The following is a 13012-nucleotide window of genomic DNA, read 5'->3' as shown; positions in this document are numbered from 1 at the left end:
CCCTCGAGAGGCCACAGGCATCTGCAATTTGTTGGGGGCTGGACAGTCTACTTCCAAGAGGGCTCACTCACATGGTGGCTTGAACCTTAAACGATGGCACAAGGGGGTGTGAAATGGGTGCTGTTGGTAGTAAGTGACCAGAAATAGTGGGGGGAATCAGGGGAAGCTTTACCTTGCAGGTGGCCCTTGCCTGGAGCCTGTACCCATGGGCATGGCACTCCAGCCAGGAGAGATGTTAACACAAGGTGCAGAGAGAGGAATTATACAGAATGTATGCTTGAGACCCCTCCGAAGAGGCAGAACAGGCTCAAGGTGATACATGACGTTCGTGAAGGGGGCTTTCATAGATCCTGGAAGGGAGGGGCCTCAGCTACGGAGACTAAAATTGTGACATAGTTGTTAACGTTTAGAACACAGCAGCACTGAGAAATGTCTTTTCCTAGCACATGCACATTTTTATTCACACATTCCGCACGTTCAGCTAAGGCTGCGGTATCGTGGCTGACTCCCCACTCTTTAAAGCTTTGTTTACTGATAGCTTTTTTTCTTTTTTTCCTCTTAGCATCTTTTCTTGATTTTTAAATTTGTACTTCTGTTCCTGACTGCAGAATAGGGCCAGACTGGAGAAAAGAGAGGTCCCTGGGACTGTTTGGCTCCCCTTTAACCACGGGGATGACAGCTCCTGTCCCCTCCAACACACAGGTTCAGGGCCCACCCAGGACCCTGGAGGGAAGGTGAGGGTAGGGGTAGTGCTTCTGAGTGGTGGGTGGCATCCTGTGTTGAGTGTTTTGAAGTCCTCACTCCACTGCAGGAGGAGATGAGCTCACCACCCTCTGGGTGGAGGCCAGCTCCCCTCTGGGTGACTGTTTACAGCTCTAACCACTCTGGTTGGGAGGGGAGCACTTCCTTTGAAGTGTACAGGGACCTGCCTCTCTCCTGGCAGCTTCCTGGCATTGGGTGGTAGCAGGTGGGCACTTCTCCAGATCAGTAGTGTTGGGCTAGGTCTGTCGAAAGGGGAGAATCCAGGTGAGGCTCACCTTTCTGATCCAGCCAAGGAATGGGAGGATTATCCTTTAAGGTATAAGAATAAAGGGTAAACAATGAAAAATACCTTGTTAGGTCAAGTCAGTGATCCATGAACCAAAGAATTCCAAGCTTTTAGTGCTGGAAAACCTTGGAAATCACCTTTATAGGGCCCCTCTTTTTAAAAATAAGAAAGAAACCTAGAAGCCAGGGACGCCTGGGTGGCGCAGTTGGTTGAACGACTGCCTCCGGCTCAGGGCGTGATCCTGGAGTCCCGGGATCGAGTCCCACATCAGGCTCCCAGCTCCATGGGGAGTCTGCTTCGCTCTCTGACCTTCTCCTCGCTCATTCTCTCTCTCACTGTCTCTCTCTCTCAAATAAATAAAATAAAAATCTTTAAAAAAAAAAAGAAACCTAGAAGCCAAGGCCTAGGCAGCTGGTGACTAGGCCAAGTAAGGCCTGGGCATCCTGGTTCTCTGTTAATAAAGGCTGGCATTTATGGTGGACCTACTTTGTGTGTGTTGGCTTCTGTACTGATACCTTACACAGTGCCCTTCCATTAACTATCTTACAAAAATAAAAAGCATTTCCTTTCAAAATTGTTTTCAAGATAATATAAGACATATAGTATTTATGGTATTAGAATCTGTCAGGTACTGTTCTAAGTTTCTTACAGGTAGAAACACTCATTTCTTACAGGTAGAAACACTCATCTTCTAACAAGCCTTATAAGGTCAATGCTATTACTATCCCCATTTTATGGATGAGGAAACTGAAGCATGAATAGATCAAGTTATCTTCTCTAAGTTGTGGTGTGGTGTCCAGCTAGTACGTGGTTGCATTGGGGTTCAAAGCCAAGCCCGCCGATTCACAGTCTGTGCTCTTAACAACAATGAGCCCTAATTCCTTGAGCAAACATTACTGCTACTTACTGAATATTCAGAGCTTTTTATTTTCTAGGCATGCGATGGGCTTGCACTTCCTGGCCTCTTTGTGTTTGTGGGACCATGTGACATCTTCTGGCCAGTGAGTTATGAAAAGCATATTGTGTCACTTCTGGGCTAGATCATGTGATCACAAGATCTCTCTTTCCCTGTGCCGTGGAGACTGGTGACGTTCCAAATGATGGTTTCTCTGTCAGCCTGGGCAAGTCCCCACCAATCCTAGGTGGACATTGCTTGAAGGTGAAATGAGCTTGTGTTGTTTAGCCACTGAGACTTTGGGCTTGTTTGTAACCTGGCTTACCCTGACTGATGTCATCTCTGGTGTGCTAATATTTTAAGGGGTATATTAGTAAATAAGTGGAACACTTAAAGATCTTTCCAGATAATTTTATTTTTTAGCCTCACTGGATAATATTCATTTTCTTCCTTGTATATAGAAGGTCCCTAGTACTGTGGAAACATATCCTTTTTAAGCCTTTAAGTCCTCTCTGTAAAATGGGGTAAGTAGTATAATAATATGAATAGACTCATGGTGGTTATCTGGAAGGATGCACATAAAGTTCTTAGTGTAGTGCCTGGCCCAGTAAATTGTTTGCTGCTGCTTTTCATATTATCAATAATGTGGTTACAGCATTGCTGATGTCACTATTCCCTGGGGAGTAAAAGAACCAAATTTAAATTGATCTTTTCTAAATTGCCCTAAAAATTCCTGGATGATTTGTGGCAAGTAACTGAATTTCCATGTGCCTATCATCTCCTGAAAAGGAGTTGAAGGAAAGAATAGAAAGGCCATGGATGGCCATGGCAGCAAAGACCACAGTGCCTCCCTGTTTGAGCTTCAGGGTGGTGCTATCCTAGGCTTACCCTGTCTGTTCATCCCAAAGAAGCCATGTGGAAAGTAGCTGCAGGGCCACATATTAGCTTGTGTGAGCCATTTAAGCCTCAAGGTGTTGTAGAGGGTAACAGTTACCTTCCACTTTGATGATCATTACTACCAAATGAAACTTACAGCAATTATTTTTTTTTATAGAGTTGGCCTTTACAAGGCATCACTTTTTTTTTTTTTTTTTTTAATTTGAGAGAGAGAGAGAGAAAGAGACAGCACAGGCAGGGAGAACAGCAGGGAGAGGCAGAGTGAGAAGCAGGCTCTCTGCTGAACAGGGGGCCCGATTTCAGTCTTGATCCCAGGACCGAGGCAGACACTTATCCAACTGAGCCACCCAGGCACCCCTATGGCAGTTATTTTTTTAAAAAAATTAATAAATCCTATACTTCCAAAACTCCAAACATATCTGGTAGAGAGGCTGGGTCTTAGGATCAACAAACAAAGGGGCGATGTTAAAAAAATTTCTCTTTTGGATAAGTCACTTGTCATACCCTCTCTTCCCTCCCTCATGAGCTGCCATGAGGCAAAGCTAAGCCATCTGTGGCTTTTAAAACAACTGTGAGTGCTGGGGCACCTGGGTGGCTCAGCTGGTTAAGCATCCGACTTTTTTTTTTGAGATCACAAATAGGCAGAGAGGCAGGCAGTGAGAGAGGGGGAAGCAGGCTCACCACTGAGCAGAGAGCCTGATGTGGGGCTCGATCCCAGGACCCTGAGACCATGACCTGACCCGAAGGCAGAGGCTTAACCCACTGAGCCACCCAGGCGCCCCAAGCATCTGACTCTTGATATCCGCTCAGGTCATGATCTCAGGGTCCTGGGATGTAGCCCCATGCCAGGTTCCACACTCAACTCGGAGTCTGCTTGGGATTCTCTCTCTCCCTTTGCCCCTCCCCTTGCTCTCTCTCTCCCGAAATAAATAAATAAATAAATAAATAAAATCTCTAACACAACAGCAAGTGTCTCCATCTAACTTTGGGGTGTGAGGTGCAGTCATGGGATGCAGAATTCCTGAGTGGTTGTCTGGAGCTGGCTGTGCCATCCGGATTGTGGGGCTATAGGCCAGAGTCTGCACAGCAGCAGCTTCTATAGTTTTCTGCTGGTGTGTGCACTTGGCTTTTGACTACGAGAAGATATTTGCAGCACTTTACCAGTAATCATGAGGCTTGGAAACTAATTTGTTGGCAGTGTCAGAAATGCCACTAAGCTTAGCAACTGGCGGCTGCAGGACTTTGAACATCAATACCAATTTTCATCAAAAACATGGACTGACTGGGGGAGATTTCTCAGCAAACCTGTAAAGCAGAGTAATAATTCTTGTTGCCTTTCTTTTCTTAGGAAAGTGAGTGGTTTCCTTTCAGAAAATTGACAACGAGAGTTTTAGAGCTTTACAGTTTTTTTTTTTCAATTAAAATATACCAACTGAAAAGGATATAAATCATGGACCTACAGATCGGTGAATTTTTAGAAAGTCAATGAAACTACCATCTGGATTAGGAAACTGAATGCTGGCAATGGGCCAGAGTCTCTCCCTCATCCCTCCTGGTCACTACCTGCCTTCCTTTCCAAATCGTTGTCCTGACTTCTAACACAATAGATAAGTTTTGCTTGTTTCTGAATTTTATATAAGAATCATACAGTGTGTCTTTTTTGTGTCTGGTTTCTTCTGTGAAGCAGAATGTTTGTGAGATTTATTTACATGGTTATGGGCAGTAATAGCTTATTGATTCGCATTGTTATACAGTCTGATTATATTGTAATTTACTTGTCTCTTCTGCTATTAATAGACATTTAAGTTGCTTTATGGCTTTTTAAAATTGTCTATACTATATTTTAAATTTTATTTCCAACTTTTTGTGCTACTGAAACACTAAGCAATTACTAAGCAACTACTTCAGAACATAACCCAAATATCTTGGTTAATTTCATTCTAGAGAAAAGCATTAATGTTCATTTTAGGTGGCAACCAGCTTTATGGAAGAGATAGAGAAATTTTACTTCATTATAAAATAATTAAATGTTTGCCCATTTATGCCATAGTTAAGGGATTCAGGATGCATTTGTTGTTCTAGAGATAAAGTGTTAAAATCATAACAAAGGAAAATTTAATGTTCTAATTTGTGACAAGAATTACCAAACTTTGTCACATTTTAGTTGCTTAAGTATTCAAATCATAAATGGAATTACAATGTACGTAATACATCCTCAGTAACCTGTCATAATATGTTTTGTGGAAACAGACAATTCACAGCATCCCTCTGTTTAGACAGGCTACCAATAATGTTTTTCCAGTGTTTTGCTATTAAGAGTGGTGCTTTAATGAACATTCCCCATATATCCTTTGATGCACAGCTGTTTGCATTTCTGTTGACTATATTTGTAGAATGGGAATTGTTTGGGCATAGGATATGTGTGTGTTTGGCACTACCAAAGAGTTTTCTAAAGTGGTTATACAACTTACACCCTCATCCCCAACCAGAGGTGTAGGGGCGTTCCCATTGCTCCAGATCTATGTCCACACTTGGTATTTTCAGTCTTTTAAAACTTTAGCTATTCTTATGAGAGTGTAGGGGTTTTATTTTCTTTTTCCTTGATGACTTTCGAAGTTGAGCACCTTTCCATTTGTTCATATCTGATAGCCTCTTTGTGAAGTTATATGTAAAAAGACTCTGGACCATTCTCCTGCTTTATTGTCTCTTTTTCTTACTGATTTTGGAAGCATTCTTTATGTATTCTGGATATCAGACCTTAGCTGGATAATATAACCTGGTCATTTCTTCTCCGCTCCTTGGTTTTGCTTTCACTGAAATGGATTCCTAGGCTAGGTTTCAGTCTCTGTGAGTGCTATTTTCTTTACAGTTTATCCTTATTCCTAGGGCGGTTGACCCTTTTCAGCATCTCCCAGCTGCAGTGTGAAGTATTTATTCAGTTCTTCCACCTTAGTGTTTCCTGAACTCCCTTGACAACTGCTTGCAAATCAGCGAATGCCAGAAAGGAAAATGTGACCCTCTATACTAACCTTTCCTTCATAATCTTGGCTACCAAGTCCCTGCTGCCTTGGCAGCTCTCTGATGCCTTCAGACAATTTTTTTATTGTTTTGTTGGACTTTTCTAGTTGTTTTCGGTGTTGTTATCGGTAGGGCTGGTATGGTTGGTAGACAAAATGGCCCTCCAAATATATATTCACTTCTTAATCACCAGATGCTATGACTGTTACCTTATACGATGAAAGAGTGGATACTACCTTATATGGCAAAAATTTAAAAAATGTGATTGAGGAGCTTGAGAGGAGGAGCTTCTCCTGGATTATCTGGGTGGGCCCTCAATGGTGAGCCTTAAGTGGGAATTTGTTACAGCAGCCATGGGGAACAGATATAGTTGGTCTGACAGAAGTTAGTTTGTCCATAACTTCTTTTCATGAGTAGTAGCTTAACAACTTTATTATAGTTAGTTTCTAGACTGTAATACTATTTCAGATTAAATTAGTGGAACACAGTTCTTTCTTTGATTATAGTGATGACAAGTATGTAATTTTTAATACATTGTAAAAAGAAGTTCTGTGATTTCTATTGTTAATACAGAGCTGGTCTCTTTTATTAGTAGACTCAAGCCACTCATTTGATGAAATTCAGATAGGATGAAAATCTGATGTGCATTATTAGTTTTCCCTAATATGGTATAGTGTTAAAAAATTTGTTGAGACACTGATTAAAAACATCATGTGGGTACTAACAACTTATAGTGGAATCATTATAGATGAAGCAATTTGAATTTATAGTTCAGATAGGTTGTTTAAGCAACATAATCATCCTTATAATTCGCTACAAGGAAAAACGGTAGCTATGTTTATTTTTCTTCTAAACAAAGCAACACTTTTTAAAAAAGAGAAATTATCGGGGCATCTGGGTGGCTCAGTGGGTTAAGCCTCTGCTTTTGGCTCAGGTCATGATCCCAGGGTCCTGGGATCGAGCCCCACATCGGGCTCTCTGCTCCGAGGAGAGCCTGCTTCCTCCTCTCTTTTCTTGCCTGCTTCTCTTGCCTACTTGTGATCTCTGTCTGTCTAATAAATAAATAAAATCTTTTAAAAAAAGAGAGAGAGAAATTATCTTTTCTATCATCAGTTTAAAATTACTAAATAGAGTAGAAGTCCAGAAGCCCAGTTTGTTTTCCTAAGATTGTTGGGTATGCAGTGGGATGTGGATAAACCATGGTAACACCAGCTGGGATCCTGGGATCTCCAGTCATAGGCCCTATAACTTTTGCTTCACCTTTTTTGGATACAAGCCTGTCTGCAGACCCTGAAGAGCAAAGCCCACATCTTCATACCTTCACTGATTCATTTCATAATGATTTGCTCTTACTCTCCTACCTTATCCTAAGTGCCAAGCCAGGTACTGAAGATACCTGGAGAAGCAAAACTCAACATGATTCCTGCTTTCATGGTGTTCGCAATCTAAGGGGAAACAGACAACCAAAAAATCATTAAGATGAATGTGTTATACAAACTGAGACCAGTGACGTGAAAGGAAGGAACATGAGTCTGTGAGTCTGTGGGAAAACCTGAGCTTGATCTAAGCTGGGGGATCAGGACAGGGTAAAGATGAGCTGATATCTGGGGCACCTGCATGGCTCAATAGGTTAGGTGTCTGACTTCGGCTTTGGTCATGATGCCAGGGCCCTGGGATTGAGCCCTACATCTGGCTCCCTGTTCAGCGGAGAGCTTTCTCCTCCCTCTCCCTTTGCCTGCCACTCCCCCTGCTTGTGTGTGTTCTCTGTCTGTCAAATAAATGGGTAAAATCTTAAAAAAGGAAAGAAAGAAAGAGAGAAAGAAAGGTAAGCTGATACCTGATGAACATTTCAGACAGACACATCAGCTCACACAAAGTCATATGGTACAAGAAAGCAAATTGCCAGTGAGGAACTGAAGGAAAACAATATGACCAGTTCCCGGAAAGTTAAGAGTTGTGCTAAGAGAGATGATCTTAGTGGGGTGTTTTCATACAGAACCTTTTACATCAAGTCAGGGACATAGGTATGTATCTTAACAGCCATGGAAATCTGTATCAGTTTGCTTGGCTTGCTGTAACAAATACATAGATTGAGTGGCTTAATCACAGAAATTTATTTTTCTACAGTTTTAGAGGCTTCAAGTTCAAGATCAAGGTGCTGGCAGTATTGGTTTCTCCTGAGGCCTCATTTTTGGTTTGCAGATAGTTTCCTTCTTGCTTAGTTCTTGTATGACTTTTTCTCCCTGTGCAAGCATCTTTGGTGTCTTTTCTTCTTCTTTTAAACTTTTTTTTTGGTCAGAGTGAGCGAGCACAGGCAGACAGAGTGGCAGGCAGAGGCAGAGGGAGAAGCAGGCTTCCTGCTGAGCAAGGAGCCCGATGTGGGACTCGATCCCAGGATGCTAGGATCATGACCTGAGCCGAAGGCAACTGCTTAACCAACTGAGCCACTCAGGCGCCCCTCTCTTCTTCTTCTTAAAGGTGTTATGAGTTGGTTATATGTGCCTCCAAAAGTTCATATGTTGAAGCATAATCCTTCGTGTGGTTGGCTGTATTTGGAGTAAGGAAGTAATTAAGTTTAAATGAGGTCATAAGGGGGAGTCCCCAATTTTTTTTTTTTAAGATTTTATTTATTTGTTTGACAGATGGAGATCACAAGTAGGCAGAGAAGCAGAGAGAGAGGAGAGAGCAGGCTCCCTGCTGAGCAGAGAGAGTGATGTGAGGCTTGATCCCAGGACTCTGGGACCATGACCTGAGCCGAAGGCAGGGACTTTAACCCACTGAACCACCCAGGCGCCCCAGGAGTCCCCAATTTGATTGGATTAGTGTCCTTATAAGAAGGGAATCAGAGAGCTCGTTCCCCTCTTCACCTTTCCTCCCCCACCCCCACCCATGCAGCAGTAAAAGGCCATGTGACAGGCCTTGCTGTGACAACACATCAAGAAGGTGGTCATCTGCAAGCCATCAAGAGAGCTCTTATCAATTGGGAGGGAGACAAACCATAAGTGACTCTTAATCTCACAAAACAAACTGAGGGTTGCTGGGGGGAGGGGGGTTGTGAGAAAGGGGGTGGGGTTATGGACATTGGGGAGGGTATGTGCTTTGGTGAGTGCTGTGAAGTGTGTAAACCTGGCGATTCACAGATCTGTACCCCTGGGGATAAAAATATATGTTTATAAAAAAAAAAAAAAAGAAAAAAAAGAGAGCTCTTATCAGCATCTGAATTACCCCGAACCTTGATCTTGAACTTCTAGCCTCCAGAACTGTAAGAAAAGATTGTGAGAGAGATTTTGGAAGCGAAATTGACAGGATGCTGTGATGGTGGATGGAAGTATTCGATAAGGGGAATAGGAAAAGGGAGATTTCAAGACTGAAACCAAATTTTTTATATGCAGAGTTGTAATAGGAACACTGGAGAAGACTAGGTTGGAGAAAGGCAAGTCCTGTCTTAGATTTGTAGATTTGTCTCTTGAGACATCCCAGCGGACATGATGAGTAGCTGGACATGTGGATCTGGAGTCTGGAGGAGAGATTTGTAACTGAGATACGAATGTGAGAGTCTTGGGCCAATAGATGGTAATAGTACTTAGTGCACTATCTGACATGTTTTAAATTTTTGATAAATGTTTTTGAGTAAAACATAAATTATGGTCTAAAATGTTTCATACATTATGGAGCAGATTATAAGGTTAGTGCATAAGCATCTCCTTAGGAAGGCAATGAATTGAAGGAAAAAAACAGTAGAATGCATCTCCAGCCAAACAAATGGATCAGACAAATACCATGGATCACATGGCATTTTGTCTGGGCATTTGCCTTTTCCAATAAGAATTTCGGAAAGAGGTTGGAAAATGAACTCAAGCTATGAGAGTGAGGCGACATTTGGTACTTGCCATTTTCCCGAGAGTCCTGCAGCTTACACGTGTCTCATCTGTTGCATGAGCCGCGGGCCCATCAGCAGTTAACAGGTGCATGAACAGAAGTGTGCTGCATATGCGCTGCTGCAGATCTGTCAGAAGCAAAACAAATGGCAAAGAGTCGAAAAATATCACAGCAGTTACCACAGCTACACCACAAAGGATGAGAAAGAGGGGCCCAAGGTCCTAGCAAAATGGTCCTCTGTCAACAGGTCACGTCTTTCCTGGATTATTCCATATGCCTGGATTATTAATGGCTTTTGTTGAGCCAGCATGGACCTGGCGTGCCAGATGGCCATATGAGCTAAGAAGTATCCCCTGAAACTTTGAAATCTGGGCTGCAGAGTGGAAGGGGTCAGTGAGTCCAGCCCTTCTTGTTTATGTGAGCAAGAATGGTCCGTGTTTTAAAAAGACAGCAGTGATAGGAGCTTTCGTTATGATAGTAATTGCTGTTTGTTTTGTCTTAGAGAACAGTAGATACAGGAAAACTCGGCACAATAAGTGTTTATCCTCCCACATGCTCTTCTTTTAAAATGAATTTCTTAAAATATCACAGGAGATAACTGCTGAGAAATACAGAGATTTTCTCTAATGTTGCCCTGGTTTTCAGAACCTCATTTTTAAAGAAGTAAAGCATTCAAATTCCATATTCATTGAACTCGTACTTTGTGCCAAGGTGGGGCCCTTGTGGTCCATGTCCTCCGAGGGCTCACGGTCCATCCCAGGAGACAGACATTAAACAAGTAAGTATTAGTCTAATCAGAGTCATGAAAGAAATCTTCAAGGTACTAAGTGGTTTTCCCTGGACTGGTACGTCAGGGAAGGGCTTTGTGGAAGCAGTATCTAGACTCCGTTTTCAGAAATGAGTAAGAATTAAACGAAGTGAAAGAGGGAGAGGCCCAGATGGGGGAAGCAGCTTGTCGACAAGCCAGAACTAGCCCAGCAAGCCCGGGGAGGTGTGGCTGGAGTAAAGGGGCCAGTAGGCCCGAGCCATGTTAAGAATGATGAATTTTATCCTAAGGGCACCCAGTATGCTGTGGAAGGCTTTAAGATTGGAAATGAGAGAGTCAGATTTATGTTTTTAAAAGAGAATTTTTGCCTCCATGGGGAGGAACCAGAGAATGTGAAACGAGTCTGGTTATGACAGGCTAGAGGTGGACTTTTAGTTCAGAGTGCAGATGATGGGGGCTTGCATGAGGGTGGCTGCGGTGGGGCTGCAGAGAATTAGACAGACCAGATCTATTTCCTTTGTGAAAAATAGCATTCTTTTTTCTCTTAATATTTTTCTATCTATCTATTTATTTATTTTTAACAGGGAGAGAGAGAGAGATCACAAGTAGGCAGAGAGGCAGGCAGACTGGGGGCGGGGGAGCAGGCTCCCTGCTGAGCAGAGAGCCCACTGCGGGGCTTGATCCCAGGATCCTGAGATCATGACCTGAACCAAAGGCAGAGGCTTAACTCACTGAGCTACCCAGGTGCTCCTCATAATATTTTTCTTATAAAAAATCCCCAGAAAGTATGTAGCACAAAAAAGAAAATAAGTTGTTCAATCCCAGCTCTGAGTGAGTAGCATTATTTATTTGAAGTAAACACTTCCTGTCTTTCTTGGTGCATTTATAATACATATTTACTTTTTTTTTTTTTTACATATTTGCTTTTAAAGACAAAATTTATATATTATGTATATATTGTTTAATAACATATATATGTGTGTGTGTATATATATATATATATATTTTTTTTTTTACCTTTTATTTATTTATTTGATGGAGAATATAGAGAGCACAAGCAGGGGGAGCAGCAGGCAGAGGGAGAGGGAGAAGGAGGCTCCGTGCCAGCAGAGAGCTGATGCAAGGCTTGATCCCAGGACCAAAGGCAGATGCTTAACTAACTGAGCCCCCGGGTACCCCAACTATATTTTTAATAATATCCTTCCTAGCCCCCAATGTAAGTTCTTTAGCTTGTGTTGGGAAATGAAATGCCTTGGTTTCCATTTGTTCATGTCCCCCGGAAGAATCCCCTATCAGTATATAGAGATAAATCTGGGGGCTGTTTTCAGAGCCTGAACTAGTTAACTTCTGACCTGCAGCAATGTCTGTACAGTATGTTGGCATCTAAGCCATGGGAGAAGGGTCCCTGGGAGATGCTCATAGAAGCTCGTTTCCAGAGCTCTGCCAAAGGGCAGGCAACTGCCAAGATGGGCTTCTTGAGACAATTGTCGGGGCTGGTGAGATGCATAAGGAGCTCTGTCGCATCTCTGAATAGAGAATGAATTGCCAAGTAGCTTCCTGCAGAGTGGACTGAAGCAGGCTTGCTCCCTCAAAACCTGCTGAAGGGGAAACTAAGAAGTGAAATACTGAAAATGAGATAATGTTATATGACAGTATTATATCAATTAAAAAATGAAATAATACTGGGGATGTGATCTTGAATCAGTGTGATGACCCTTCTTGACAGGCCATAAAATAAACCAATAACCCTTCCCTTCTTTTTTTTTTTTTAAAGATTATTTATTTATTTGACAGAGAGAAATCACAAGTAGATGGAGAGGCAGGCAGAGACAGAGGGAAGCAGGCTCCCTGCTGAGCAGAGAGCCCAATGCGGGACTCGATCCCAGGACCCTGAGATCATGACCTGAGCCGAAGGCAGTGGCTTAACCCACTGAGCCACCCAGGCGCCCACCAATAACCCTTCTAAGTTGGAAATTGTCAGCCCTGTTAGGTTTGTCTCTCTCATTTCAACAATGCTTACTTATGCTTTGCAAAATCCGTGGAGGGGATTCTAGCTTCCTGAGACAGCAGCACACACCAGTAGTTTGGGAAGTTTTTCCAGGGCAGCCACAGAAGGTTTAGGGAATAGTATCTCTTGATTCTAGAGAGATTTCTCATAGAATTTTTTCCCCCTTTCCTTCCAGAAGAGATTAGGAGGGAGAGTCCAGAAGAGATTAGGAGGTGAGCTCCACTGTTCAGACGTGCCCCCTTGCTGGTCTTTGGTATCTGGCCACAACTGGCACTGCATAAGGGGAAGGAGGGATACTTCTAGTGGCCCAAAGCCCTGTTCCAAACCTCCTGAGATTCAGCCTTCAGCTTGTCAGGGAGTCAAAAGTGCAGGGACTCAGGACTGCTGCAGGTCACAAACATCCCTGAACAGTGATGCAGAGATGACCCCTTGTGCCCTCAGCCTGCCGAGGTCAGAGAGAGGCAGGAAGTTTCCCAATGACAGCTGAGGCAGCCACTTCAG

The 13012-nt window shown here is 42.9% G+C and overlaps 1 protein-coding gene across 2 annotated transcripts in view; it reads left to right on the top strand.

Annotated features, from left to right (window-relative positions):
• The window catches only part of ANKRD6 (ankyrin repeat domain 6), a 191373-nt gene that overhangs the window by 73219 nt on the left and 105142 nt on the right, over positions 1-13012 (top strand). The window lies entirely within an intron of this gene.

Source organism: Neovison vison, chromosome 1 (assembly GCF_020171115.1).
Source record: "Neovison vison isolate M4711 chromosome 1, ASM_NN_V1, whole genome shotgun sequence".
Classification (NCBI taxonomy): Eukaryota; Metazoa; Chordata; class Mammalia; order Carnivora; family Mustelidae; genus Neogale; species Neogale vison.
This window is presented reverse-complemented; position numbering and strand designations above follow the sequence as displayed.